Source organism: Macaca mulatta, chromosome 6 (genome assembly GCF_049350105.2).
Source record: "Macaca mulatta isolate MMU2019108-1 chromosome 6, T2T-MMU8v2.0, whole genome shotgun sequence".
Taxonomy (NCBI): Eukaryota; Metazoa; Chordata; class Mammalia; order Primates; family Cercopithecidae; genus Macaca; species Macaca mulatta.
The window spans coordinates 148,420,021-148,446,671 of NC_133411.1; the positions used below are offsets into that span (position 1 = coordinate 148,420,021).

Sequence of the window (26,651 nt, forward strand, 5' to 3'; positions counted from 1 at the left end):
TGAGCCGAGATCGGGCCACTGCACTCCAGTATGGGCAAGAGTGCCAGACTCCGCCTCAAAAAAAAAAAAAAAAGAAAAAATACTGTACTAGAGGTGTGGTACCATATATTAGATGAATATTAGAGGTAAGGACTGATGGAATTCCTATCAAAATGAAGAAATGAATTAACAGGTAGTAGTATTGGGAACTTTAATAAATGATTGTCTGAATATGGCTATTTAAATTAGTTTTATCTTGGATAGCAGACATACCTTCTTAATCCAAAAGGTGAGCTTCTTCACATAATTTCTAGGTAGTTTTTTTTTTCCCCCACTAAAAAAGTATTATTTCCTTTACAAAAGATCATTGAATTGAAGCACTTTCTTTGGCTCTACTAGGTTGTTATTTAAATATAATTCGAACAGCCATCATTGAGGATAACTGTTAATAAATCTAGGTTTTCTCTGAAGTCTCCCAGTGTATATTACTGTACTGATGACTGACAAGGAAGAGGTTTTGACAAGGTCCAATTCTGTATATTTCTGCTAAAATATCCTAGGCAGTTCCCAGGATAGGAGTATCTGACTCATTCCTCATGCTAGCAAAAACTTTTGCAGCCTTATCCCAGAAATGCAGGAACACACTTGTTTTGTCTGTAGAAATAAAGTTTTGATGGTTAGATCTCCAGACAAACCTTCAAAATCATGTTAAACTATAACATAGGGAAATAAAGTAGTATTTCTATCTGCAGAGTCAAGTGAGATTTTGGGTAATAGAATCATAAAATGTTAGCACTGTAGCACATCTCAAGCTGCTGTCTGGAAAGGCTGTGTGACCTACCAGGTAAGACTAGGTCTGAATTGAGAACCTGGATTTCTTGACTGTGTCCAGTGTATTTTCTGGCAAGCCATGTGTTATCGTTACATAGCTATTAGGTATATAAATCCAGAGGATGCAGCCTTTTTTTCTTTTGTTCAAACAATTGGATATTTAAACTATGTCTTGGAACCTGAAGATCTTCCTCAACTTCCCTTTTTATGGTTGGCGAGGTTGCTCATAAGACCTCTTAAAACTGCAAATTTATTTAGGCTTGACACAGTGGCTCGTGCCTGTAATCCCATCACTTTGGGAGGCCAGCGTGGGAGGATTGCTTGAACCCGGGAGTTCAAGGCCAGATTGGTCCATAATGGGAGACCCTGTCTCTACAAAAACAAAACAAAGCGAAACAAAATTAGCTGGGCATGGTGATGTGTGCCTGTAGTCCTGGCTACTCAAGAAGCTGAGACAGGAGGATCACTTGAGCCTGGATGGAAGATCAAGGCTACAGTGAGCTGTGATCACACCCCTGCACTCCCGCCTGGGCAACAGAGCCAGATTCTGTGTCAAAACAACAACAACAACAACAACAAAAACAAGTATTGCAAATTTGGTATTCTATTCTCGCCACCACCACCCCCGCCTTTTTTTTTTTTTTTTTTTCTCTGAAACGGAGTCTTTACCTCTGTTGCCCAGGTTGGAGTGCAGTTGTGCAATCTCGGCTCACTGCAACCTCCACTTCCCGGGTTCAAGAGATTCTCCTGCCTCAGCCTCCCAAGTAGCTGGGACCACAGGTGCATGCCACCACACCTGACTAATTTTTGTTTTTTGTTTTTTTTGAGATAGAGTCTCCCTCTGTCGCCCAGGCTGGAATGCAGTTGTGTGATCTCGGCTCACTGCAACCTCCACCTCCTGGGTTCAAGTGATTCTCCAACTTCAGCCTCCCGAGTAGCTGGGACTACAGGCGCATGCCACGATGCCTGGCTGAGGTTTTTTGTATTTTTAGTAGAGACAGGGTCTCACCATGTTAGCCAGGATGGTCTCCATCTCCTGACCTCGTGATCTGCCCGCCTCGGCTGGTTTCGAACTCCTGACCTCAAGTGATCCACCTGCCTCAGCCTCCCAAAGTGTTGGGATTACAGGCATGAGCCACCGCCCCCGGCTTTCTGCATATATCTTTCATCAAAGTCAAATGGATTTTTTTTTTAAGTGAAAGCGAGTTCATTAGGAAAGTAAAGGAATAAAGAATGTCTACTCCCTAGGCAGAGCAGCCTTAATATCTGAAAAGATTGAAAACCACTGTCTTTCTACCATAAACATTATTTTAATCTCAGCAGATGAACAGAGTACCTGTTCTGCAGAGAAAAAAGAAATCTTGTGTGTGAGTTCAACAGATTGGCCGGGTGCCGTAGCTCATGCCTGTAATCCCAGCACTTTGGGAGACCGAGGAGGGTGGATTGTGTGGTCAGCAGTTCGAGACCAGCCTGGCCAACATGGTGAAACCCCGTCTCTACTAAAAATATAAAAATTAGCCAGGCGCGGTGGCTGAGGCCGGAGAAGTGCTTGAACCTGAGAGGTGGGGGTTGCAGTGGGCGGAGGTCGCTCCACTGTACTCTAGCCTGGGCGACAGAGCAAGACTTCATCTCAAAAAAAAAAAAAAAAAACATTTCAGCTATCCTCTTTAGAGTACTCACTGTGTATCAGGAATTACTTGATCTTTTCAACAATCTTTTTTTTTTTTTTTTTTTTTTTTTTGAGACGGAGTCTCGCGCTGTCACCCAGGCTGGAGTGCAGTGGCCGGATCTCAGCTCACTGCAAGCTCCGCCTCCCGGGTTCACGCCATTCTCCTGCCTCAGCCTCCCGAGTAGCTGGGACTACAGGCGCCCGCCACCTCGCCCGGCTAGTTTTTTGTATTTTTTAGTAGAGACGGGGTTTCACTGTGTTAACCAGGATGGTCTCGATCTCCCGACCTCGTGATCCGCCCGTCTCGGCCTCCCAAAGTGCTGGGATTACAGGCTTGAGCCACCGCGCCCGGCCTCAACAATCTTTTAATAATTCTGTTCTCCCCAGAATAGATAAGGAAACTGTGGGAGAAATAAATTTGCCTAAGACTATGGTTATAGTAGGAAGAACTAGGATTCAGATACAGGCGATCTTGACTGTAGAGTTATTGTCTCACCAGGTTTACTTGTTTTAGTCATTGCCCTTCTCCCCTCTAATCTCTAGAGAAGCGTTACTTTTCCCTTTGCCAAAGTTAACTTTTGCTTTCCATCCTTTTCTTTCTCTCTTTCCCTCTTTCCTTCCTTCCCTCCCTCCCTCCTTCCTACCTTTTTCCTTTTCTTGTTTTTGCTCTCCAGTAATTGTCCTTGTTTTCATACTTCCAATCTCTTCTCCACTAATTCCTCTTAGCATCCAAACTTATTGAAGATTTTCCCCCATTTAAAAAAAAAAAAAAGCAGTAAAATAACTTTTTAAACTTCCCCTCCCCAAGAAGAGCTACTTCCTTCCTCATCTTTATCCTTCCCATCTCTGACATTTCAGTCCCAAAATTATTGAAAGAGTAGTCTTTTTACTGTTCTGGAACTATTTAGTAAGTTCACTAATGATTACTTAATTGCCACATTCAGTGGATACCTCAATTTTTGTTTAACTTTTGTAATAGTTGACATCGTTTTTATTCAGTTCTTTTGGCTTCTGATAAACTGCTTTCTTCTTCCTCATATCTGGTGTTTCCCAGCTTTATTAGAATGCTTATCAAAGTAATATTATTGATGAAATACAAGCCAAAATGTATGAAATCATGCATACTTGTATTAAAATTGAGAGCACTGGCCAGATATGGTGACTCATGCCTGCAATCCCAGGACTTTGGGAAGCCAAGGCAGGAGGATCACTTGAGCTCAGGAGTTCAAGACCAGCCTGTGCAATATAGCAAGACCCTGTGTCTACAAAAAATTAAATTAGCCAGGTACAGTGGCATGTGCCTGTAATCCCTGCTATTCAAAAGGCCAAGGTGGGAGGATTGCTTGAGCCCAGGAGTTTAAGGCTGCAGTGAGCTGTGATCATGCCACTGCATTCCATGCATTCCAGCCTGGACCACAGAGCGAGATCTGTCTCTTTAAAAAAAAAAAAAAAAAAAATTGAGAGCACAAAGTATCTCAGATACATTAATTATTTTTTTATTTTTATTTTTTTTTTGAGACAGAGTCTTGCTCTGTGGGGCCCAGGCTGGAGTGCAGTGGCGTGATCTCAGCTCACTGCAACCTCTGCCTCTCGGGTCCAAGCAATTCTCCTGCCTCAGCCTCCCAAGAAAAGAAGCTGGGATTACAGGCATACACCACCATGCCTGGCTGATTTGTGTATTTTTAGCAGGTTTCACCATGTTAGCCAGGCTGGTCTTGAACTCCTGGCCTCAAGTGATCCACCCACCTAAGCCTCTCAAAGTGTTGGGATTACAGGTGTGAGCCGTCATGCCCCACCCAATCTCAGATAAATTAATTAGAATATATAATCAAACTATGTCACAAACAAAATTATTAAGAACTATCAAGATGAGGCTGGGCGAAGTGGCTCACGCCTGTAATCCCAGCTCTTTGGGAGGCCGAGATGGGCGGATCACAAGGTCAGGAGATCGAGACCATCCTGGCTAACATGATAAAAACCCCGTCTCTACTAAAAATACAAAAAAATTAGCCGGACATGGTGGTGGGCGCCTGTAGTCCCAGCTACTTCGGAGTCTGAGGCAGGAGAATGGCGTGAACCTGGGAGGCGGAACTTGCAGTGAGCCGAGATCACGCCACTGCACTCCAGCCTGGACGACAGAGAGAAACTCCATCCCAAAAAAAAAAGAACTATCAAGATGAAACATCTGTCATTCTTATTTTGCTATCAGTTTTAAGCATAGTATTTTTCTTACATAATAAAAGTCATCATCAGGTACCACTTTAAATGTCTTACTGTATGTTGTTTTTATTACAGTATATGAAAATTTGTTTCAAACAGATACATGGTAGCAAAGGAAAGAATACAGACTGCATATTTTGCAGTTAGACTGCTGCTAACATTAATTATCCCATCATGGATAGGTCACCCTAATTTTTCTGAAAAATAAATGCCTGTTCTTTGCTCGTGTTTATTTTAACATAATATCACTCCTTGGGTTTAAGAATCAAAGGACTCTGCTTTCAGTTTAAAATGTCTTTCTCAGCCGGGCGCGGTGGCTCAGGCCTGTAATCCCAGCACTTGGGGAGGCTTAGGCGGGTAGATCACGAGGTCAGGAGATTGAGACCATCCTGGCTAACATGGTGAAACCCCGTTTCTACTAAAAATACAAAAAAATTAGCTGGGCATGGTGGCAGGTGCCTGTAGTTCCAGCTACTTGGGAGGCTGAGGCAGGAGAATGGCGTGAACTCGGGATGTGGAGCTTGCAGTGAGCCGAGATCTTGCCACTGTACTCCAGCCTGGGTGTCAGAGCGAGACTCCATCTCAAAAAACAAATAATAATGAATAATAAATAATGTCTTTCTCCTAGATATAAGTCAATTGAGGATGGGTTAGTACACTTGAAATATTTAATACATAATAAGCTTCAGTTAAATAACTTTTTTTTTTTTTTGAGACAAAGTTCATTCTTTTTTTTGTTTTTTTTTTTTTTTTGAGACGGAGTCTCGCTCTGTAGCCCAGGCTGGAGTGCAGTGGCCGGATCTCAGCTCACTGCAAGCTCCGCCTCCCGGGTTCAAGCCATTCTCCGGCCTCAGCCTCCCGAGTAGCTGGGACTACAGGCGCTGCCACCTCGCCCGGCTATTTTTTGTATTTCTTAGTAGAGACGGGGTTTCACCGTGTTAGCCAGGATGGTCTCGATCTCCTGACCTCGTGATCCGCCCGTCTCGGCCTCCCAAAGTGCTGGGATTACAGGCTTGAGCCACCGCGCCCGGCCGACAAAGTTCATTCTTGTTGCCCAGGCTGGAGTGCCACTGCGTGGTCTCATCTCACTGCAATCTGTGCCTCCCAGGTTCAAGCAATTCTCCTGCCTCAGCCTCCCAAGTATCTGGAATTACAGGTGCCCGCCACCACGCCCAGCTAATTTTTGTATATTCAGTAGAGATGGGGTTTCACCATGTTGACCAGGCTGGTCTTGAACTTCTGACCTCAGGTGATCCACCTGCCTCGGCCTCCCAAAGTGCTGGGATTACAGGCGTGAGCCACGGTGCCTGGCAGTAACTTCTCAAATATATATTGAATTATGATAAGAAACATAGGATAGATCTGTGATGGTCAAATAGACAATGCTGGAGATGAAACGATGTTTATACCTCAGGACACAGATGGAAAATCAAATGTAGACATCATTTGCTTTCTTGTGTGCAAGTTTCTTGAGGCAAATTACTGCTTTAAAACTACAAAAATATGTAGTATTTCCTAAAAACGTGTTAAAAGTGATAAAATTGACCAGGCGCCGTGGCTCTTGCCTGTTAATCCTAGCACTTTGGGAGGCCAAGGCGGGTGGATCACCTGAGGTCAGGAGTTAGAGACCAGCTTGGCCAACATGCTGAAACCCCAACTCTACTAAAAATACAAAAATTAGCCGAGCGTAGTGGTGGGTGCCTGTAAACCCAGCTACTTAGGAGGCTGAGACAGGAGAGTCGCTTGAACGTGGGAGCCAGAGGTTTCAGTGAGCCCAGATTGAGCCACTGCACTCCAGCCTGGGCAACAGAGTGAGACTCTGTCTCAAAAAAGAAAAAAAAAAACATGCCAGGCACAGTGGCTCAAGCCTGTAATCCTAGCACTTTGGGAGGCCGAGGCAGGTGGATCACCTGAGGTCAGGAGTTCAAGACCAGCCTGGCTAACATGGTGAAACCTTGTCTCTACTAAAAATACAAGGAAAAAAAAAATTAGCCGGGTGTGGTGGCGGGTGCCTGTAATCCCAGCCACTCAGGAGGCTGAGGGAGGAGAATTGCTTGAACCTGGGAGGCGGAGGTTGCAGTGAGCTGAGATTGCGCACTGCACTCCAGCCTAGGCAACAAGAGTGAAACTCCATCTCAAAAAAAAAAGTAAAATTTAGAACAAAAATGTTACTGTCTTTATTACTATAATATATATTAGTAATTAGTATCTCCCGGGGAATGCTGCTGTAGTTGTAACACCTCTAGTTGGTCCTTCCCAGAATCATGTTTTCTTTGATCTTTGTTCAGCACCTTTGCTTATACAGAGAATCTCTTCTCACCCCTCTCCCACCTCCTAAATTCTTTATTCATACTTGGAGACCCAGCAAAAATGGCTTCTCTAGGAAGCATGCATGAGGCATACAGGCAGTCAGAGTTCAACTGCAGAATTGTTTCTTAGTGTGTAGACATGATTGATTATTCCCTCATTTAGACTGAACTCCCCTGGGCAAAGTTCTTGTCTTATTCTTTGTATTCCTAGTAGCTAAAGCATGGTATTCCATGTTTGCCAACAATATTCAGTGAATGCCAATATCAGGTGGTGTAGCAAAAAAAAAAGAAGAAGAAAGAAAAAGTGGAATTTTGGAGCAATTGTGGCGTTAGGCAAGTGACTTCGTGAATTTTCTTGAGGCTCAGCTTCCCTGGGAATTATACCCTGCAAGCCTGTGGGGAAGATTAGACAGAAGAGGGTTTAGCACTTATGGACTACATAAAAGGTAGTTTTGTTGTTATTTTTTTACAAATGTGCTTGGCATTTTTATTCACAGTACCCAATATTTAGAAATAACTCAAATATCCATCATTAGCTGAATATATAAACAAAATGTAGAAAATCCATATACTGGAGCATTACTCAGCAATAAAAAGGAACAAATAGTGAAACAGCCCTGCCACTTAGCAGTTTATTAGTCAGCTCCAAGTTCACCCTCCAGTACTTGCTCTGCTTTGACTAAATAACTTCTGAAGTATGTATTTGAGCTGGTGAAGGGCTGGACTCTTTCACCTTTGCAGTGAACAAAATGTTGGACTTTGTCAATAGAGGGCACTAGAGGGACATTACAGAGGGAATGGGCTTCTTGGATTTGGTGGACTTTTTTTTTAAGGTTTTTAAATATTATCATGGTGTCTTAACTTGCCAATAATGTTGACCTACGGAATTGGTATAATCTCGAAATCTTAGGTGTCAGTGTTAGATATGTGTTTCACATTTTACTTCATTGTCACCCCAAGCAAAAAAAGAAAAAAAAAAAAAAAAACCTGAATGTGAAAAGAATGAAGTCTTATAATATTTCTAAACTAAAAAAGGGACTGAATCCCAGTATTCTTTAGCAAACTTCAAAATACTGTCACCTTAAATACATTTTTAATACATGTGATATTTTTGTAGGTCTAGATTTGTGAGATCAATTCTGTTAAACATTATCTTACTGTAGAAGTGTCTGCTGTTATCTTTGAGCACTAACCCCACCACCTGTAATGCATCATGCCAATGTAAGTGATAGAATTGCTTTGCCAAATTCTTAAGGGCTTATGTCAGGGAAAAACTTGGAAATTAGCTGGGTACAGTGGCTCATGCCTATAATCCCAGTGCTTTGGGAGGCCAAGGTGGGAGAATCACTTGGCTGGAGACCAGCCTGAGCAATTCAGCTTAAACTGCAAAACTTAGCCAGGTTTGGTGGCACACGCCTGTAGTCATAGCTACTGGGAAGACTGAGGTGGAAGAGGAGGATCTCTTGAGGCCCAGAGTTCAAGGTGGCAGTGAGCTATAATCTGCACTGCACTCCAGCCTAGGTGACAGAGCGAGATCCTGACTCAAAACAAGCCTTGAAATCAAAGTTGATTTTTACAAAAGCCTCAGTGGTAGGAGTGTTAGATTTCTTAAAATAATAGCACACTAATGGAGCGAGTGATTTTCTTTAGATTAACTGTTTACATATTTATACCATCTGTATTAATTTCTTAGGGTTGCCATAATAAATTACCACAAACTGGGTGGCTTAAAGTAACAGCTATATTCTCTCATAGTTCTGGAGGCCAGCAGTCTAAAGTCAGTGTGTCTTCAGGTCCATACTCCCCCTGGATGTTCTAGGGGAGAATCCTTCCTTGCCTCTTCCAACTTTGGTGGCTGTCAGCATTCCTTGGCTCCTTTGTTTTGTGGCTACATCACTCCAGCATCTGCCTCCATCTTTGTATTACTTTCTCTGTGTGTGTCTTCTCTTTTGTGTCTTATATGGCCACTTGTCGTTAAACTTGCCCATCCACAGAACCCAAAGATGATTTTTTTTTTGAGACGGACTACAGACACGTGCCACCATGCCCAGTTAATTTTTTGTATCTTTAGTAGAGATGGGGTTTCACCATGTTAGCCAGGATGGTCTCAATCTCCTGACCTCATGGTCTGCCTGCCTCAGCCTTCCAAAGTGCTGGGATTACAGGTGTGAGCCACCGCGCCCGGCCAGTAAATTCTTTTTATTACTGTAGTAGATGATACTTGATTAGATGCCATGTTGGGTGCTTTCATTGTGGACAAAGGGGCTCCCATCTCTAAGCTTACATAAAATGTAATTTTAAAAAGACATTTCTTTAGATGTACCTGTTGACATTTTTGTTAATAGTGTCTCATGTCTAGTTTTGGAGGCTGGAATGTTCCAGGGAGCCACAAAAATCTCTGTCAGTTGGTGTTTTGAATAATTATTCTGAAATATACTCCTAGGCTTGAAACTTGGATCTGGCTTTTTTTTTTAACTTGAATTTTTTTTTCTCTTAAGTTATTCTTATGAATTTTACAGATAGAGCCAGTTTTGTAGCATAGTAAAATTTAAGTTTATGTGACTATTGATCTACCCATCTTATAGAGATTGCCTGTCTGTAGGAAGACTGTGGTAACTGTGGTCAGACTCATCATTTTGAACACTCTAGGTTAGCGTTGGAGAATTTGTAAAACAGAAACTTAACCAACTGTGCTTTGAAAGAGTAAAGTCCATGAAAAGTATTACTTTTAAGTTTCCAGGATTTACAGTTTTAGGTAAACAGTTTTTACATACTGTATTTCAAAACATCAGAGTACTGAAACTTACCTATATGCTCCTTACTAAAAATAGTTCATGCAGGTTCTTTTTTTTTTTTTTTTTTTTGAGACGGAGTCTGGCTCTGTGGCCCAGGCTGGAGTGCAGTGGCCAGATCTCAGCTCACTGCAAGCTCCGCCTCCCGGGTTGACACTATTCTCCTGCCTCAGCCTCCCAAGTAGCTGGGACTACAGACGCCCACCACCTCGCCTGGCTAGTTGTTTTTTTTTTTTTTTTTTTTTTTTTTTGTATTTTTTAGTAGAGACGGGGTTTCACCGTGTTAGCCAGCATGGTCTCGATCTCCTGACCTCGTGATCTGCCCGTCTTGGCTTCCCAAAGTGCTGGGATTACACGCCCGGCCCATGCAGGTTCTTTTGGGTGATCATAGTTTTACAGAGTATAGTAGAAAACAGGATGCCAGTTAGCATCTCTTTTTTTTTTTTTTTGAGATGGAGTTTCACTCTTGTTGTCCATGCTGGAGTGCAATGGCGTGATCTTGGCTCTTTGCAACCCCCGCCTCCCGAGTTCAAGTGATTCTCCTGTCACATCCTCCCGAGTAGCTGGGATTACAGGTGCATGCCACCACGTCTGGCTAATTACTGTACTTTTAGTAGAGACGGGGTTTCATTATATTGGTCAGACTGGTCTCGAACTCCTGACGTCAGGTGATCTACCTGCCTTGACCTCCCAAAGTGCTCGGATTGCAGGCATGAGCCACCACACCTGTGCCTGGCCAGCTAGTTGGCATCTCTTTAAGGTCTCCACTATCCTGCCATATTAAGTAGCACAGAAACACACCAAGTTAATTATATTAGCATTCATCTCCCCCGCTACCACATTTTCTCAAGCTTCGTACTATGGTACATGCGTGATTTAGTGTTACAGAAGAGGGTGTCAGTAACCCAACAAATAAGTTCTTCAGGTTTCTGGTTTGCTGTGTAGTTACTAAGGAGGGATTCAGCTGGTGGAGGAGAGCCTGGCACAAATGCCAGGAAAGAAGCCCTTTTCCTAGCATTTCAGTGTTTCCATTGAAGCTTAGTGAGTGGTGAAGTCTTTTGGCATAGGTGCTCCACCATCTGTCTATTCACATAGACTCTTTCCGTCTACCTGGCTATGTGCCACCCTTGTTTTGGACATAGAGGGGTAGAGAGCAGGGACCACTGCTTCAGTAACTAAAAATAGATGGAATTTCAGATCCTGACAGAGATTCTCTGTGGAGTCGTCACCCCTGCTCCTCATCTCCTGGAGTTGGTAGCAAGGAACAGCTGATCTGCTTTTGGTACTATGTATACTTTCTAATGCTTTTGTTCCCCTACTTGCTATAGAAGTAGAAGTAGTTTTACTGGCATCCCTACGATTTTCCTGTCCTGTCTCTCTCATTTGCTTAGTTATCTTCTACCTTGGCTCTGGTTGCCAAAATTCTAAACTTATATTTTGTGTGTGTGTGTGTGTGTGTGTGTGTGTGTGTGTGTTTGTTTGTTTTTTGGAGACAGGGTCTTGCTCTGTTGCCCAGGCTAGACTGCAGTGGCACAATCACAGCTCACTGCAGCCTTGACCCTCTGGGCTTAAGTGATCCTCCCACATCAGCCTTCCCAGTAACTGGGACAGCAGGTGTGTGCCACCATACCTGGCTATGTTCTTTATTTTTTGTAGACACAGAGTCTTGTTATGTGGCCCAGGCTGCTCTCAAACTCCTGTATTCAAGTGATCCTCCTGTCCCAGCTTCCTAAAGTGCTGGAATTACAGACAAGAGCCACCGCACTCTGCTAAACTTCTGTATTGTTAGGTATATGATCCCATGGCTGCAGTATCAGAGAAGGAGGTTATTGCCTTCCCATGTACCTTATTTCAGTGACTCTAAAATGCCGTCAATTGAAAGATGTACCATTATTCTACTAAAAAGGAAAGTATACTTAGTGCCAGTTAAGCTGACATGCCATTGATTATGGTATGCAGCCTGATTTCAGCTATGTTTTAGTTTTAGTTATTTATTTATTTTTGAGACAAAGTCTCACTCTGTTGCCCAGGCTGGAGTGTAGTGGCACAATCTCAGCTCACTGCAACCTCTGCCTCCCAGGTTCAAGTGATTCTCCTGCCTTAGCCTCCTGAGTAGTTTGGATTACAGGTGTGTGCCACCACGCCCAGCTAATTTTTGTATTTTAATTTTTAAAATTTTTTTGAGATGGAGTTAAGCTTTTGTTGCCTAGGCTGGAGTGCAATGGTGTGATCTTGGCTCACTGCAACCTCTGCCTCCCGGGTTCAAGGGATTCTCTTGCCTCAGCATCTCAAGTAGCTGGGATTACAGGCAAGCACCACCACGCCTGGCTAATTTTGTATTTTTAGTAGAGATGGGGTTTCTCCATGTTGGTCAGGCTGGTCTCAAACTCCTGACCTCAGGTGATCCACCTGTCTTGGCCTCCCAAAGTGCTGGGATTGCAGGGGTGAGCCACCGTGCCTGGCCTAATTTTTGTATTTTTAATAGAGATGGGGTTTTGCCTTGTTAGCAAGGCTAGGCTGGTCTGGAACTCCTGACCTCAAGATGATCCGCCCACCTTGGCCTCCCAAAGTGCTGGGATTACAGGCATGAACCACCGTGCCCAGCCTCTGCTATGTTTTTTTTATTTTAAAGTCTTACAATCAGTGACAATCACTGTAATTGTAACTATCTGGTTCTTCAACAGATATTTACTGGACAGTTTTGATGGACCAGGCTCTGTGCAAAAAGCTGGAAGTCAGGTCCCTATTTGTTACTGGGTCAAGAGACATTAAATAATCACATAGATGCCAGGCGCGGTGGCTCACATCTGTAATCCCAGCACTTTGGAAGGCCGCGGTGGGCAGATCACAAGGTGAGGAGTTCGAGAACAGCCTGGCCAACATGGTGAAACCCTGTCTCTACTAAAGATAGAAAAAATTAGCCCGGTGTGGTGGCGTGTGCCTGTAATCCCAGCTACTCAGGAGGCTGAGGCAGGAGAATCACTTGAACCCAGGAAGTGGAGTTGCAGTGAGCTGAGATCATGCCATTGAGATCACGCCATGCCTTTGCACTCCTGCCTGGGCGACAGGGCAAGACTCTGTCTCAAAAAAAAAAAAAATTGTTCACATAGATAAGGCTCATGCCTAGTGCTTTTCTTTGAGACAGAGTCTCACTCTTGTCACCCAGCATTGAGTGCAGTGGCGCAATCATGGCTTACTATAGCCTCAACTTCCTGGGCTCAGGTGATTCTCCAGGCATGTACCATCATGCCCAGCTAATTTTTTGTATTTTTAGTAAAGGTGGGGTTACACCATGTTGCCCAGGCTGGTCTTGAACTCCTGGGCTCAAGTGATAACGCCCACCTCAGCCTTCCAAAGTGCTGATGTTACAGTCGTGAGTCACCTTGCCTGGCCAGTCCTATCATTTTGAATGGCTGAGGAGAGAGGATGGCTTGAGTCCAGGAGCACAAGACCAGCTGGGACAGTGTAACAGAGTGAGACCCTGTTTCTACAGATTTTTTTCTTTTTTCTTTTTTTTTTTTTTTGAGACGGAGTCTTGCTCTGTCGCCCAGGCTGGAGTGCAGTGGTGCGATCTCCACTCACTGCAAGCTTCGCCTCCCGGGTTCACACCATTCTCCTGCCTCAGCCTCCCGAGTAGCTGGGACTACAGGCGCCTACCACCACGCCCGGCTGATTTTTGTATTTTTAGTAGAGACGGGGTTTCACCGTGTTAGCCAGGATGGTCTCGATCTCCTGACCTCGTGATCCGCCCGTCTCGGCCTCCCAAAGTGCTGGGATTACAGGCGTGAGCCACCGCGCCCGGCCTCTACAGATTTTTTTTCTTTTTTGAAATAGAGTCTCACTGCATGACCCAGGCTGGAGTGTAGTGGCACGATCTCGGCTTACTGCAACCTCCGCCTCCCGGGTTCAAGCGATTCTTCTGCTTCAGCCTCCCAAGTAGCTGGGACCACAGGCGTGTGCCACCACACCTAGCTCATTTCTTGTATTTTTAGTAGAGACAGGGTTTCGCCATGTTAGCCAGATGGTCTCGATCTCCTGACCTCATGATCCACCTGCCTCAGCCTCCCAAAGTGCTGGGATTACAGGTGTGAGCCACCGCACCCAACCTCTACAAAAAATTTTTAAAAATAAACAACAGCCAGGCGTGGTGGCATGTGCCAGTAGTCCCAGCTCACTTGGGATGCTAAGGCAGCAGTATTCCATGAGCCTAGTTCAAGGTTATAGTGAGCTGTGTGATTCACACCACTGTACTCCAGCCTGAGCGACAAGAGTGAGACTCTGTCTCAAATAATAATAACCACACAGATAAATATGAACTGTATAAAGTTGTTAAAGCAACCTGGGCTTTACCATAGTACTTAATAAGAAATAAATGGAAGTGGCGGAAAGAGGCTTCTGGGAAGGTCTCTAAGGGCAACATTTAAGTGAAGCCTGAAGGTGGATGTGGGGGAGGAGAGGATGGGAAGAATATTCTAGGCAGAGTGTTCCTATAGTCCTGGAGTGGTTGAAATTTAAAAGTTAATTAAGAAAAAGTAGGCCAGGCGTGGTCGCTCACGCCTATAATCCCAGCACTTTGGGAGGCTGAGGCGGGTGGATCATGAGGTCAGGAGTTTGAAACCAGCCTGGCCAAGATGGTGAAACCCCATCTCTACTAAAAATACAAAAAAATTAGCTGGGTGCGGTGGTGAGCACCTGTAATCCCAGCTACTCAGGAGGTGGAGGCAGGAGAATTGCTTGAACCCAAGAGATGGAGGTTGCAGTGAGCTGAGATCACACCACTGCACTCTAGCCTGGGTGACAGAGGAAGACTTCGTCTCAAAAAAAAAAAAAAAGTACACTTTGGGAGGACGAGACGGGCGGATCACGAGGTCAGGAGATCAAGACCATCCTGGCTAACACAGTGAAACCTCGTCTCTACTAAAAAAAAATACAAAAAACTAGCTGGGCGAGGTGGCGGGTGCCTGTAGTCCCAGCTACTCGGGAGGTTGAGGCAGGAGAATGCCGTAAACCCGGGAGGCGGGGCTTGCAGTGAGCCGAGATCCGGCCACTGCACTCCAGCCTGGGCGACAGAGCAAGACTCCGTCTCAAAAAAAAAAAAAAAGTAGAGTTGATCATTCCTTATCCAAAATGCTTAGGACCCTAAGTGTTTCAGATTTGAATTTTTCTGGATTTTGGAATATTTGCATATATATAATTAGGTATCTTGGGGGTGGGACCCAAGTCTAAACACAGAATTCAATTATGTTTCATATAGGCCTTGTACAATTTTTTTGAAGCCTGAAGATAATTTTATTAGTTTAGTTTTTTTTTTTTTTCCTTTTTTTTTTTTTTTTTTTTTTTTTTTTTTTTGAGACGGAGTCTTGCTCTGTTGACCGGGCTGGAGTGCAGTGGCCGAATCTCTGCTCACTGCAAGCTCCGCCTCCCGGGTTCAAGCCATTCTCCTGCCTCAGCCTCCCGAGTAGCTGGGACTACAGGCGCCCGCCACCTCGCCCGGCTAGTTTTTTGTATTTTTTAGTAGAGACGGGGTTTCACCGTGTTAGCCAGGATGGTCTCGATCTCCTGACCTCGTGATCCGCCCGTCTCGGCCTCCCAAAGTGCTGGGATTACAGGCTTGAGCCACCGTGCCCGGCCTTTTTTTTCCTTTTTTTTGAGATGGAGTCTCGCACTGTCACCCAGGCTGGAGGGCAGTGGTGCAGTCTCAGCTCGCTGCAACCTCCGCCTCCTGAGTTCAAGCTATTCTGCTTCAGCCTCCCGAGTAGCTGGGACTACAGGCGTGCGCCACCACGCCTGGGTAATTTTTGTATTTTTAGTAGAGATGGAGTTTCACCATGTTGGTCAGGCTGGTTTCAAACTCCTGACCTTGTGATCCGGCTGGTTGGCCTCTCAAAGTGCTGGGATTGCAGGCGTGAGCCACCGTGCCAGCCTTTTTAATTTTTTCGAGATAGAGTCTCACTTTGTTGCCCAGGCTGGAGTGCAATGCAGTGATGTGATCATGGCTGACTGCAGTCTTAAACTCTAGTGCTCAAGCCATCCTCCCAAGGACTGCAGGCACTGTGTATACAGGTGTATAGGCACTGCCGCCTAGCTAATTTTGTAGAGACAAGGCCTCACTATGTTGTCTAGGCTGGCGTTGAACTCCTGGACTCAAGTTAGCCTCCTGCCTTGGCCTCCAAAGTGTTGGAATTATAGGCCTTACGTGATTTTTTTTTTTTTTTTTTTTTTTTTTTGAGATGGAGTTTTGCTCTGTTGCCTAGGCTGGAGTGCAGTGGTGTGATCTTAGCTCACTGCAGCTTCCACTTCCTGGGTTCAAGTAACGTCCAGCTAATTTTGTATTTTTAGTAGAGACGGAGTTTCGCCCTGTTGGCCAGTCTGGTCTTGGACTCCTGACCTCAAGTGATCCTCCCAGAGTGCTGAGATTACAGGCGTGAGCCACCGTGCCTGGCCTTTACACAATATTTTAAATGATTTTGTTCATGAAATAAAATTTGACAGTGTTTTAACTGCTGCCTACCACATGAAACCAGGTGTGGAATTTTCTACTTATGGCATTATGTCAGTACTCAGAAAAAGTTTCAGATTTTGGAGCGGTTTAGATTCAAATTTTTTTTTTTTTGAGACGGAGTCTTGCTCTGTCGCCCCGGCTGGAGTGCAGTGGCTCAATCTCGGCTCACTGCAAGCTCTGCCTCCTGGGTTCACGCCATTCTCCAGCCTCAGCCTCCCGAGTAGCTGGGACTACAGGTGCCCGCCACCACGCCCAGCTAATTTTTTGTATTTTTAGTGGAGACAGGGTTTCACCGTGTTAGCTAGGATGGTCTTGATCTCCTGACCTCATGATCCGCCCACCTCGGCCTCCCAAAGTGCTGGGATTACAGGCATGACCACCGCGCCTGGCCTTTTTTTGTTGTTGTTATTGAGACAGTGTCTCACTGTGTTGCCCAGGCTGGAGTGCAATGGTGTGATCTCGGCTCACTCCATCCTGTGCCTCTTGGGTTCCAGCGATTCTCCTGCTTCAGCCTCCCTAGTAGCTAGGATTACAGGCATGCGCCACCATACCCAGCTAATTTTTGTATTTTTAGTAGAGACGCGGTTTCACCAGGTTGGTCAGACTGGTCTCAAACTCCTGACCTCAGGTGATCCACCTGCCTCAGCCTCCCAAAGTGTTGGAATTACAGGCGTGAACCATTGCCCCTGACCAATAACCATATATTCTTAAAAATTGCTGAGAGTAGATTTTTTAAGTGTTTTCACTGCCAAAAGATACAAGTATGTGAGGTAAATAAGTATGTGAGATAATATGTTAATTAGCTCAATTTAGCTATTCCACAGTGTATTCATATTTCAGAACAACATGTTGTGCGTGACAAATATATACAATTTTGTCAATTTGAAGAAAGAAGTTGGCTAGGCCCGGTGGCTCACGCCTGTAATCCTAGCACTTTGGGAGGCTGAGGTGGGTGGATCACCTGAGGACAGGAGTTCAAGACCAACCTGGCCAACAAGGTGAAACCCTGTCTCTACTAAAAATACAAAAATTAGCTGGGCGTGGTGGCAGGCGCCTGTAGTCTCAGCTACTCGGGAGGCTGAGACAGGAGAATCGCTTGAACCCAGGAGGTGGAGGTTGCGGTGAGCTGAGATCATGCCACTGCACTCCAGCCTGGGCGACAGAGTGAGATTCCATCTCAAAAAAAAAAAAAGGAAAAGAAAAAATTGTGAAATGAGCAAAGGATAGTTAAAGGTAAAATGAGAAAGGTTCTTGATATTCAATAATGAACAGAGAATACGGTCATATGCCATATAATGACATTTTGGTCAATGACAGACGATATTATGACAGTGGTCCCATAAGACAGTGGAGCCAAAAAATCCCTGTTGCCTAGTAACGTTGTAGCTGTTGTAATGTAGTGCAATTCCTTTTTTTAAAAAGTAAATTAAAAAGTAAATTTATTATAGGCTGAGTGCACAGTGTTTATAAAGTCTGCAGTAGTGTACAATAATCAGTAATGTCCTAGGCCCTCACATTCACTCATCATGGACTCATCCAGAGCAACTTCCAGTCTTGCAGACTCTGTTCATGGTGAGTGCCCTATAGAGGTGTACCATTTTTTACCTTTTCTCCCCCATGTTTTTACTGTACCTTTTCTGTTTACATATGTTTAGGATACACAGATACCATTGTGTTATAGTTGCCTATGGTATTCAGTACAGTAATATGCTGTATAGATTTGTAGCCTAGGAGCAGTAAGGCTGTATACCATGTGGCCTAGGCTATACCATCTAGGTTTTTGTAAGTACACTTCGATGTTCTACAGCTACAGATTTCTCAGAATGTATGCTTTTTGTTAAGTTTAGCATGACTATATTCTCTTCATAAACACATTTCCATCTCAGTGGTTGCTAAAGTACTCAAAGAAAGAAACTCCTTATTCTCTCATGTTTTCCACATTTACCCCAAAACACTTTTTTCTTTCTTTTTTCTTTTTTTTTTTTTTTGAGACAGAGGTTCGCTCTTGTTGCCCAGTCTGGAGTGCAATGGCGCGATCTCGGCTCTATGCATCCTCCACCTCCTGGGTTCCAGTGATTCTCCTGCCTCAGTCTCCCTGCTAGCTGGGATTACAGGCATGCGCCACCACACCTGGCTAATTTTTGTATTTTTAGCAGAGACAGGGTTTCAGCATGTTGGTTAGGATGGTCTCGAACTCCTGACCTCAGGTGATCCACGTGCCTTGGCCTCCCAAAGTGTTGGGATTACAAGCGTGAGCCACTGCACCTGGCCCAAAACACCTTTTTCATTCAAGTTCAGTAATTACATCGTAATATATTGTGTATGTCACTATAAACTAACTTTTTTTTTTTAAGATGTATTTTCACTGTTGTTCCCCAGGGTGGAGTGCAATGGCATGATCTTGGCTCACTGCAACCTCCATCTCTTGGGTTCAAGCGATTATCTTGCCTCAGCTTGCCATGTAGCTGAGATTACAGGTATGCACCACCACGCCCAGCTAATTTTGTATTTTTAGTAGAGACAGGGCTTCTCCATGTTGGTTAGGCTGGTCTCGAACTCCTGACCTCACGTGATCCGCCCACGTCAGCCTCCCAAAGTGCTGGATTACAGGCATGAACCACCATGCCCGGCCACATGCAGGTCTTTTCTTTTCTTTTCTTTCTTTTTTTTTTTTTTGAGACAGAGTTTTACCCCTTCCCGCAAGATGCTTGAAGTACAGTGGTGAGATTATAGCTCACTGCAGCCTCAAATTTCTGGGCTCAAGTAATCTTACTGCCTCAGCCTCCTGAGTAGCTAGGACTACAGGAATGTGCTTCCACATCCCGGCTAATTTTGTTGTTGTTAATTTTTTGTAGAGACAGGGTCTCACTATTTTGACCAAACTGGTCTCGAGCCCCTGGGCTCAAGCAGTCCTCCAGCCTCAGCCTCTCAAAGTGCTGGGATTATAGCCATGAGTCCCTGTGCCTGGCCTGTAGACTTTCTGTTTCCTGATACTATTGGTTATTGGGCTGAATGGACTAGACTTCCGGTTGGAAATTTTTTATTTGCCTTTGTAAGTATTTAAGCACTAATTCTGCTTGGTAGCCTACTAAGCATTAACCCACTCAGACATTTGAGTGCCTCTCATGTTCCAGTCTCTACAGAATGCGGTGAAGAATATGATACACCTTGTCTCTCATTCAAGGAGTCGTAATTAAACATTAAAGGGATAGAGATGAGTTTGTGCAGAGGTTAACTTCTGGTAGTTGTAGATAATTTAAAAATGAAATATAGGGAGGCTGAGGGAGGGGAATCACTTGAACCTGGGAGGCAGAGATTGCAGTGAGCCGAGATTGCGCCACTGCATTCCAGCCTGGCGACCGCGAAATCCTGTCTCAAAAAAAAAAAAAAAAAAAAAAAATATATATATATATATATAGCTATATAGTGCCATATATGATACTATATTTATATAGTACAGTTAATAAAATAGCTTCCTAGGAAAAGGAGGCCTATAGAGAATAAAGAGTTAAGATTTTTTTCATCCTAAGAAAGATAAGTCTAATCTTTTTAATTGCAAATGTTTAGTGTTGATGTTTTAAAACCATAACTGCTGTTGTGAAGATAGATAAAGATTATCTGGGGTCTAGCTTAGAATTTTTTTTTTTTTTAATCTCAGAATTTCATATTGGTTTATCCTTTGTGAAACTTTAAACGTGGTAGGTAAATGTTAATGTCTTAACTGCAATTTATTGGATATAAATAACTTACTAGACGGAACTCACTGACTTTAAAACTGCTTTTACCATAGCTGACTTTTTCTACTTAACGAACAGTGATAGACCTTATTCTCTGACTTCCTGATTCTAACTAACACTCTGCACCCCCTCTTCAAGTGTAGATCTGGTTTTGCATTTAAGGTCAATGATGAGTCTAAAAAAGAATTTTCTTAGGCCGGGCGCAGTAGCTCACACCTGTAATCCCCACACTTTGGGAGGCCGAGGCGGGTGGATCACGAGGTCAGGAGATCGAGACCATCCTGGCTAACATGGTGAAACCCCATCTCTACTAAAAATACAAAAAAATTAGCCAGGCGTGGTGGCGGGCACCTGTTGTCCCAGCTACTCGGGAGACTGAGGCAGGAGAATGGCCTGAACCCAGGAGGTGGAGCTTGTGGTGAGCAGAGATCTCGCCACTGCACTCCAGCCTGGGCAACACAGCGAGACTCTGTTTCAAAAATAATAATAATAATTTTCTGGCCGGGCGCGGTGGCTCAAGACTGTAATCCCAGCACTTTGGGAGGCCGAGACGGGTGGATCACGAGGTCAGGAGATCGAGACCATCCTGGCTAACCCGGTGAAACCCCGTCTCTACTAAAAAATACAAAAAACTAGCCGGGCGCTGTGACGGGCGCCTGTAGTCCTAGCTACTCGGGAGGCTGAGGCAGGAGAATGACGTGAACCCGGGAGGCGGAGCTTGCAGTGAGCTGAGATCCGGCCACTGCACTCCAGGCTGGGCGACAGAGCGAGACTCTGTCTCAAGGAAAAAAAAAAAAAAAATTTTCTTTAAAATGTCTATAGTTTTTTGAATTATTTGTTTTACGTTAGGGTAATCAGCATCTTCTTTTGTTAAACAGAATTTTAGACCATTTACTTTATCAGCATAAATACAATATAGTGCTTTGTTTAGTTTTTATAAAAAATATTTTTAGAGACAGAGTCTGTTGCCTAGGCTGAAGTATAGTGGCATATCATAGCTCACTGCAGTCTCCAACTCCTGGTCACTAGTGATACTCCGGCTTCAGCCTCCCAAGTGGCTGGGATTACAGATGTGTACTACCATGCCTGGCTAAATGTTTCTATTTTGTAGAGATGGAGTCTTGCTCTGCTGGTCTTGAACTCCTGGCCTCAAGCAGTCTAACTGCGTCAGCCTCCACTGCACCTGTCTTGTCTTGTTTAGCCTTTTTTTTTTTTTTTTTTTTTTTCTTTTTTTTTTTTTTTGAGACAGAGGGAGTTTTGCTCTGTCGCCCAGGCTGGAGTGGAGTGCAGTGGCGCGATCTTAGCTCACTGCAACCTCTGCCTCCCAGGTCCAAGCGATTCTCCTGCCTCAGCCTCCCAAGTAGGTGGGACTATAGGCATGTGCCACCATGTCCAGCTAAGTTTTGTATTTTTAGTGGAGATGGGGTTTCACCATGTTGGACAGGCTGGGCCTTGTTTACTTTGTGGGTTGTGATAGGGATAGTGTAAGCTTTTAATTTTTATCTAAATTTAGTAGTACAACAAGTTAGATTACATAAATGACAAATTTTGCTAATATCTTTATATAGCGTATCATTAAAAGGGATGGGCTTCATGAGAAAAATCTTTTTTTACCTAGAAAAAGTATTGTAAGCCAAAAATTAAGTATTAGCTGTATATTTGATCACTACTGGAAGCTGTCAGTATTGTCACACAGATTGTATTTTTAAAGGATTTCCTGGAACCTGACGTGCTTTCTTTGTTTTTTTGAGATAGGGTCTTGCCCTGTCACCCAGGGTGAAGTGCAGTGGCTACTCATTGCAGCCTCGACCTCCTGGGCTCAAGTGGTCCTCCCAGTTGTAGACCCTCCTGCTTGTAGTTCCAGCTACTTAGCCTCCCGAATAGCTGGGACTGCAGGTGCGCACCATCACGCCCAGCTGATTTTTAAATGTTTTGTAGAGATAAGGTCTCCCTATGTCGCCCAGGCTGGTCTCAACCTCCTGGGCTGAAGCTATCTTCCTCCCTTGGCCTCCCAAAGTGCTGACATTATAGGCATGAGCCACTATGGTCAGCCTCTCTTGCTTTAAATAATCTTCTTAGCAGAGCATCTTTGGTTTGCACCTGTAATCCCAACTACTTGGGAGGCTGAAGTGAAAGAGTTGCTTGAGCCTAGAAATTCAAGGATACAGTGAGCTATGATCAGGCCACTGCACTCCTGTCTGGGTGACAGAGCAAGACTCTGTCTCTTAAAGAAAAAAAAATAACCCAGGCACGGTGGCTCATGCCTGTATTCCCAGCACTTTGGGAGGCCAAGCTGGGCAGATCACTTGAGGTCAGGAGTTGCAGACCAGCCTGACCAACATGGTGAAACCCCGTCTCTACCAAACAGTACAAAAATTAGCTAGGCATGTTGATGTGTGCCTGTAGTCCTAGCTACTTGGGTGGCTGAGGTGGGAGAATTGCTTAAACCTGGGAGGTGGAGGTTGCAGTGAGCCAAGATCCTCCAGCCTGTGTGACAGAGTGAGACCCTGTCTCAAAAAAAACCCCAAAACAACAGTTGCATACAGTGTTTGTTTTGATGGAAACAATTACTGAAATGCAGACTGTCTATAGAGTTTTTAAAATACACTTAGAAAGTAGTGATTTATTTAGAAGAAAATGACTAATAGTTGAAACATCTCAACTTAATAAATAGCAAAAATTAATAGCAAGTCATTTGTTGTGTGAAACATTAACTATAGGGTTGACAAGGAAATTATAATTTAAAAGGGGGGGTTGGTACTTTCTAGTTAAATTGAAGTGTTAACCTAGTACTCGTGTACAAGAATATTTACCAAATCATTGTGATAGTGAAAAATAGGAAATAAAGGATCTGTTGTGGTTTAGACATAGAGTAGCAGAATAAAAAGCAGTAGAAAAAGGAATAAACCACCCTGGCCAACGTGGTGAAACCCCGACTCTACTAACAATACTAAAAATGGCTGGGCGTGGTGGTGGACGCCTGTAATCCCCACTACCTGGGAGGCAGTTGCAGGAGAATCGCTTGAACCCGGGAGGCAGAGGTTGCAGTGAACTGAGATCACACCACTGCACTTCAGCCTGGGCGGGCGATAGAGCAAGACTCTGTCTCAAAAAAATAAAAAAAAAAAAAAAGGAAAGAAAAAGGAACAGACTAGATCTACCTGTGTATCTTCATGGAAAAATATCTCAATATTTTGAGGGAAAGCAAAGTATAGAAGAATACATGCCATGTAACACTAAATAAAAATTTAAAAACATGTAAACAGTGCTGTCTTGTTTGTGGACTCTTAGAAAAAAGTATGAAAGATTACATGAGAATGACAAACACTATATATTCAGGGTATTAATCAGTTCTGGGAGGGTACACAGGGGACCTAGATCCAAAGCTAGTGTGGCGATGTTAAGACCGGGCAAAGCTGGGTTGTAGGTTCATGGTGGGCATTATCTTTTTCTTTTTCTTTCTTTTTTTTTTTTTTTTTTTGAGACATAGTCTTGCTCTGTCGCCCAGGCTGGAGTGCAGTGGCACAGTCTTGGCTCATTGCAATGTCTGCCTCCCGGGTTCCAGTGATTCTTCTGCCTCAGCCTCCTGAGTAGCTGGGATTATAGGCATGTGCCACCATGCCTGGCTAATTATGCATTTTTAGTAGAGATGGGGTTTCTCCATGCTGGTCAGGCTAGTCTTGAACTCCCAACTTCAGGTTATCTGCCTGCCTCAGCCTCCCAAAGTGCTGGGATTACAGGTGTGAGCCCCTGCGCCTGATCTATGGTATTTTCTTTTTCTTTCTTTTTTTTAAAGACAGAGTTTTGCTGTTGTTGCCCAGGCTGGAGTGCAATGGTGAGATCTTGGGTCACCATAACCTCCACTTCCTGGGTTCAAGCAGTTCTGCTGCCTCAGCTTCCCAAGTAGCTGGAATTACAGGCATGCGCCACCAAGCCCAGCTAATTTTGTATTTTCAGTAGAGACAGGGTTTCTCCATGCTGGTCAGGCTGGTCTCGAACTTCCGACCTCAGGTGATTCACCCGCCTCGGCCTCTGAAAGTGCTGGGATTACAGGTGTGAGCCACTGCACCCGACCCATGGTGGGTATTTTCTATACTTTTAGTTGCTTTGAATCTTTTTAGGGGGAATACAGACTTTAATCTCAGATAAGCTTACCATGTCTGCTTATAGTTAGTTCAGGGAGAGATTGATATTGATATATGTTTCCCCCGGTTTGTCTGTCTTTATACTAGAAGGCAACAATATTAAGAGAGAAATAGAAAATAAGAGTGCTGGTGGCTCACGCCTGTAATCCCAGCACTTTGGGAGGCCGAGACGGGCGAATCACGAGGTCAGAAGATCGAGACCATCCTGGCTGACACGGTGAAACCCCATCTCTACTAAAAATACAAAAAAAAAACTAGCTGGGCGTAGTGGCGGGCGCCTATAGTCCCAGCTACTCTGGAGGCTGAGGCAGGAGAGTGGCATGAACCCGGGAGGCGGCGCTTGCAGTGAGCCAAGATCGCGCCACCGCACTCCAGCCTGGGCGACTGAGCAAGACTCTGTCTCAAAAAAAAAAAAAGAAAATAAGAGTGCTAAGGGATTAAGTCTATCAGCACCAGATAATCTGATTTGTCAGAAATTATGTCTTTCAAAGTCATCTAGGTTATGAGTTACTAATATTTCCTGAGTTTTAAAAATTAATTTAAAAATATGCAAGCAGTTACTTTCAAATATTAGCTTAAGTGTTGTGCTGGGAACATAAGCAAGTAGTAAAAATTAAATTGTTTCTGTTGCATCCCTAGTTAAGAAAGGAGTGAGGCAGGGAGAATGCATGTACTGTGGTGATGACAGATTGCTCCCCTTCAATCAGTCTTGAAAACCTGGGGCCGGGTGCGGTGATTCATGCCTGTAATTCCACACTTTGGGAGGCCAAGGCGGGCGGATCCCTTGAGGTCAGGAGTTCTCAAGACCAGCCTGGACAACATAGTGAAACCCCGTCTCTACTAAAAATACAAAAATTATCCAGGCGTGGTGGTGGGTGCCTGTAATCTCAGCTACTTGGGAAGCTGAGGCAGGAGAATTGCTTGAACTTGGGAAAGATAGAGGTTGCAGTGAACCAAGATTACTCCACTACAGTCCAGCCTGGGCGACAAAGCAAGATTCTGTCTTTAAAAAAAAAACAAAAAGAGAAAAAAAGAAAACCTGGAACACATCTTGGCCTTCTAAGTCTCATCTCTTTGATTTCAGTTTGTGCCATTTTGTCGTTCGCCTTCCCTTGCTTTCCCCTCAAATCTTGTTGGTAGTGAGTTTTCTAGTATCACCTTTTGTCTCTGATACTTTTTAACTCATCAGACATAAAATAAGCTCTGGCGTGCATTATAATTTCCTGAGCCTTGTTAAAACAGTTCAACTCCACCTCAGAGTTTCTGACCTGATAGTTGTGGCGTAGAGCCTGTGAATTTGCATTTCTAATAAGCTTCCTTGTGATGGTGATCCTGCTGTGTCAGTATCTCAGTTTTGAGAACCACAGGTTTAACTGTTCTTTCTTTGCAGTTCAGTAATTTTATTTATTTATTTATTTATTTTGAGACAGAGCCTTGTTCTGTTGCCCAGATTGGAGTGCAGTGGCACGACCTTGGCTCACTGCAACCTCTGCCTCCTGGGTTCAAGCGACTCTCCTGCCTCAGCCTCCCAAGTAGCCGGGACTACAGGTGCGTGCCACCACGCCCGGCTAATTTTTTTGTGTTTTTAGTAGAGATGGTGTTTCACCGTGTTAGCCAGAGTGGGTCTCGATATCCTGACCTTGTGATCTGCCCACCTTGGCCTCCCAAAGTGCTGGGATTACAGACATGAGCTGCCGTGCCCGGCTGCAGTTCAGTAGTCTTAAAAGAGGTTCAGCTTAATTTCCCAAATACCATGTAGATTCTCAGACATTTCTTTTTTCTTTTTTTTTTTGAGACAGAGTCTCGCTCTGTCACCCAGGCTGGAGTGCAGTGACGCGATCTCGGCTCACTGCAACCTCCGTCTCCTGGGTTCAAGTGATTCTCCTGCCTCAGCCTCCTGAGTAGCTGGGACTACAGGCAAGTGCCACCACGCCCAGCTAATTTTTGTATTTTTAGTAGAGACAGGGTTTCACCACGTTGGCCAGGCTGGTCTCGATTTCTTGACGTTGTGATTTGTCCGCCTTGGCCTCCCAAAGTGCTGGGATTACAGGCATGAGCCACTGCACCCGGCCGATTCTCAGACATTTCTAACTTGGACATTTCTAATATTTTAGATCCAGATTTAAAGAACCATGGTATAGCAGAACACTCAAGTCCTTACCCTTGGGTTAGATACTTTGTATTTTGTTTTCTTATAAAATTGGGAATAGTTCTAAATGATCTCTTATGACCCTGAAATTTTATATATACATATGTATTTTAATATATGTTTTTAATATGTAAAATATATAACAATGTATACATTGTTATATAATGTATAACGTGTATATTGTGTATATAATATATAACATACACAAATACATATGTATTTGTGTATGTAATAAACACATATGTAACATATTAAAAACGTATTTTTAAATACGTACTTTTTTTTAGAGATGGGCTCTCACTTTGTTGCCTAGTCTGG

The 26,651-nt window shown here is 44.0% G+C and overlaps 1 protein-coding gene and 3 long non-coding RNA genes across 9 annotated transcripts in view; 2 read left to right on the forward strand and 2 right to left on the reverse strand.

Annotated features, from left to right (window-relative positions):
- Positions 1 to 25,223, reverse strand: LOC144329523 (uncharacterized). The gene is made up of 2 exons (XR_013394868.1): positions 25,080 to 25,223; positions 1 to 1,103 (listed from the first exon to the last, which is right to left on the reverse strand). It is a non-coding gene; the product is annotated as an uncharacterized LOC144329523 (long non-coding RNA).
- Positions 1 to 26,651, forward strand: part of UBE2D2 (ubiquitin conjugating enzyme E2 D2) — a 69,321-nt gene that overhangs the window by 8,567 nt on the left and 34,103 nt on the right. The gene's annotated exons all lie outside the window — the stretch shown is intronic.
- Positions 5,425 to 7,312, reverse strand: LOC144329513 (uncharacterized). The gene is made up of 4 exons (XR_013394858.1): positions 6,798 to 7,312; positions 6,352 to 6,486; positions 5,588 to 5,875; positions 5,425 to 5,541 (listed from the first exon to the last, which is right to left on the reverse strand). It is a non-coding gene; the product is annotated as an uncharacterized LOC144329513 (long non-coding RNA).
- LOC144329533 (uncharacterized) lies at positions 21,245 to 22,926 on the forward strand. The gene is made up of 2 exons (XR_013394878.1): positions 21,245 to 21,318; positions 22,495 to 22,926. It is a non-coding gene; the product is annotated as an uncharacterized LOC144329533 (long non-coding RNA).